Source organism: Chinchilla lanigera, unplaced genomic scaffold (assembly GCF_000276665.1).
Source record: "Chinchilla lanigera isolate Chin_1 unplaced genomic scaffold, ChiLan1.0 scaffold00183, whole genome shotgun sequence".
NCBI lineage: Eukaryota > Metazoa > Chordata > Mammalia > Rodentia > Chinchillidae > Chinchilla > Chinchilla lanigera.
Genome location: NW_004955584.1, coordinates 551,731 through 555,913, shown reverse-complemented (window position 1 = coordinate 555,913; position 4,183 = coordinate 551,731). Strand labels below are relative to the sequence as shown.

At 44.5% G+C, this 4,183-nt stretch overlaps 1 protein-coding gene across 1 annotated transcript in view; it reads left to right on the top strand.

The window, feature by feature from the left end:
* The window catches only part of LOC102025859, a 51,859-nt gene that overhangs the window by 5,135 nt on the left and 42,541 nt on the right, over positions 1–4,183 (top strand). The window lies entirely within an intron of this gene.

Here is a 4,183-nt window from a genome sequence, read left to right as displayed (position 1 = left end):
AACCCAAGGGCCATGCCAGACAAAAGGTGGGCTCAGGCCGTCTGGAATGCACTGGCCTTTCTGAAACACTGCTAACACATCCAGTGTCAGGTAAGAAACGTGCCGGGTATCTTGCTGGACACCACATGCTAATATGTTGATGGTACTATTTGTCCTACAGGATTTGGGTGTGTACCACAGTCACCTGACGGACAAAATGAGTTTCAACCAAGATGGCTATGGTCAGGTCAAACATGATCCAGCCCCGGAGGACACCATTTCAAAGCAGGATTCCAAAAATCAAATCCGTTCTCTTTGAGCTAAGATTCATGATATTGACTTCTTTGGGATAGAACATCATGGTGAGGTGGAGAGAGGGTCTCACTATGTAGTTCAGGCTGGCCTCGAGCTCATTACATAGCACAGTCTGGACTCAAACTCGCACCCATCCTCTTACCTCAGCCTCTCAAATGCTGGGATTATAAGCATGAGCCACCATGCTTAGTTTGTTTTTAAACTAAAGCCTTTTTATCGCTGCTATATGTCATGGTCCATATCTTGTCCAGAATTTAACTTTCTAGCATATACATATATATATGGGTATATATATATTTTTTGTTTGTTTGTTTATCATGAGTATTAGCAGTTTGAAAATTTGGATTTTCATCATTTTAACATTCTAGATTTATTGATTTATTTATTTGTGTTTCTTGGAGACAAGGTCTCACTAGGTAGGTAAGACTGTCTTTGAACTCACTATGTAGCCTAGGTTGACCTGGAACTCACATTGATCTTCCTGCCTCTCTTCCCAAGTCCTGGGATTACAGGCATACACCATCACGCCCAGTTGCTTGAGAATTTATTTTCAGTGTGTGACTTTTCAGATTCTAGACTTTGAGGCTTTCAATCCTTTAGGATTCAGGATTATGGTATTTATGGCTATGATCACTGTCATTTTCAAATGCTGAGATACTGGGGAATAAGACGTTAACATGTGAATTTGGGGGATATTTCAACCCATAACAAGCAATTATGCCAAGAAATATAGGTGGAGATAAATTGTGTGACACAGAAAGGGATTGTAAAGAGAGACAGACTAAACAAATTTTAATCTGGCCACATTTTTCCAGAAATATCACTAATCGTAAGAAGAATTTTCTTGTACTAGTGGGACTTAAACTGAGGGTGTGTTGAGCTACATCCACAGCCCTTTTTTGAGTTTTTCAATCTTGAGATTGAGTCTTGCTAAACTGCCGAGGCTGGTCTTGAACCTCTGATCCTTTTGCCTCAGTTTTCTGAGTATCTGGGATTACAAATAGGTGTTACCACAACCTGCTGTGAATAAAAACATTTGAGGAGAAATGAATCTAAAATGCCTTCAAAGAGCCGGGTGTGTGGTGCGTGCTTGTAATCTCATGGCTGCGGAGGCTCACACAGGTGGATTTCTGTAAGTTCAACACCAGCCTGGGCTACATGGCGACACCCTGTTTTTAAAAACAAAAATGAAACAAAAATACCTTGAAAGGAAAATCATGCCCAGGACTCCTTTGACACATATTTTCGTGACAAGAGTGATCATAAAATCTCACTCCCTCATTCTGTGAGAAATGTTTAATTCTCAGGATTAAAAATGTAACATTAAATGCAGCAGGAAATCGCTCTAGACTATGGACAGCAAAGGCGGATCAAACTCCCTGGTGAGTTTGACCAAGACACAGCAGTGTGTTTAGAGGATCCACGTGGGAATTCCTAATGTGGGTTGCCTCAGCTCTCTGTGGTGATAGAATACCCGACAGAAGCAGCCCCATGGGAGAGAAGAGGTCCAGTTTATGGTCAGTGGCAGGGTGTGTTGGGGCAAAGTTTCTCATCTCTTGGCACCCAAGAAGTAGGGAGAGAAAAGGAAAGAGTCCGAGAGGAAGGAAGCACCTTCTCCTCAGGGGCCCAGGGCCTCATCTGTCCCGCTCACGGGGGACTTACGCAGGACAGAGAACACTGGCCCTGAGCTGCTCCACTTGCAATCCATAAAGCTCTGAAAATAATAGCAAGTTTGTACCGAGATACTTGGCCAGAATTCATGTCAGACCAATGCTGGTCCTGGTGTCCCACTGAGTGCGAAGGTTATTACACTTGCTTGCAGAAATAGTATTAGTATGTGTGGCCGGGCGTGGTGGCACACGCCTGTAATCCCGGCAGTCAGAGGATAATGAGGGAGGATTGCTGTGAGCTTGAGGCGAGCCTGGGGTACACAGCGAGTGCAATGCCAGCCAGAACTATGTAGTGAGACGCTGTCTCTAAACAAAACAAAACAAGCAAAACAAAACAAAACAAGCAAAACAGAACAAAACAGCAGTATTAACATGTGTGTGGGTTATTTGGGGGGCATTAAACATGGTGCTGGAGACCCGGAGTGGCAGTTATCCCAGCAAGAGATGACTTTCATCCAGTCATGCCATTAAGTAAATCATGCATTCCAGGCTGTAGAAGGCATTCACTTGGTGTTATTTTTTTCTTTTTTTTCCTTTGGTCTTTTTCAGACAGGGTCTCACTGTGCAGTTCAGGCTGGCCTTGAGCTCACTTTGTAGCTCAGGCCGGCCTCAAACGCACAGGGAGCCTCCTTCCTCAGCCTCCCAAGTGCTGGGATTACAGGCGTGTGCCACTACGCCCTGCTCAGGCTGTATATAAGGACGCTGCACGGGGAAGACACAGCACTTTCACCCGAGCGGGAAGCCCACCACCGTTCAGCTTGGTGTAGAGCCCGGGATTACTCCGTTCGATTTCTACCTAGACAGAGGTAAGCCTCCAGCATGCAGAGAAACTCGCCAGCCCTGTTCTTGTGTGTAGGCAGTTACTGGGGCTTAGTTACAACCTTACGGGGTCACCTTAGAGGAATGGCATGGTCTCCGTGACAACGGCTTCGACTCAAAGGCTTGATGTTGTACACTCTGTGTTAGGGCCTGAAATTACTGAAAGAGATTTCTCCTGGGTAAATCTTTGAATATGTCTTTGTATTTCGCGGACATCAAGCTTCTGAAGATTTGTTTTTATTGTGTGTGATGGAAGTGTTGGTCTGTGGTAGATTGGACTGGAGGTGATGGCTAAACTTTATTTATTTATTTATTTTTTATTTTTGTCTTTTTTTGAGACAGGGTCTTTCAATGCAGTTCAGGCTCGCCTTGATCTCACTCTGTAGCCCAGACCGGCCTCAAACTCGCAATAATCCTCCCGCCTCAGCCTCCCGAGTGCTGGGATTACAGGCGTGCGCCACCACACCCGGCTTGGTGACTAATCTTTAAAACGTGACTATCAGCTGTACTAAATATCTTCTTATGCACACAGGATATGTTCCAAAACCCACCTGGATACCTGAAGCCAGTGATATCCTGAATCCTACATATACTTTGCTTTGCTCCTGCCATAAATCTTAGCATTCTGGGCATACTATGTTGTCTTTCCCTGTTGCTTCAAGTGCTTCCACATTTTCATTTAAGGGAAGTATTTTATGTCTACTCTTCACCAGATCTGAAGCCCTGGTGTAACTGTTCTTGCACTTTGGAGCTATTATTGAGAAAAACGGAAGGTACTTGAATACAGATATGTTGTTACTTGACAAGCAAGAAGGTGACTGAAAGGGCTGTTTAGTGATTGACACACGGGCAGCTTATATAGCTCAGAGTCAGCAAAATAGGGGCAGTTTAGTCCAGAGAGAGCAGAAGAGGACAACAAGATTTTCATCATGCTACTCAGAAAATATATATATATTTAGGCCGGGTCTCGCTATGTAGTGCAGGATGGCCTTGAACCCAGTTATGTAGTCCTGGCTGGCCTCAGATTTACAGAGATCCTCGTGCCTCAGCCTCTGGAGTACTAGGATTACAGGCCTGTGCCACCACACCCGGCTAGCGTACAAGTAAAAGCCATGAATGATTATTTCGGGAATTTTTCTGTTTCATCTGTTTTTTTTTGTTTTGTTTTGTTTTTTTTTGAGACAGAGCCTAGCTATGTAGTTCAAGCTGGCTTTGAAGCCCCGACTGGTCTCAAACTTCCCAGCAGGCATTCCGCCTCAGCCTCTTGAGTGCTGGGCTTACGGGCATGTGCCACCACACCTGGTTTCATTTTCCATTTAATATTTCAAAGCACAGCTGCGCCAAGGGTAACTGAAACGATGGGAAGCAAAGGCTTAGTTAAGAGGAGATTACTCTATTAG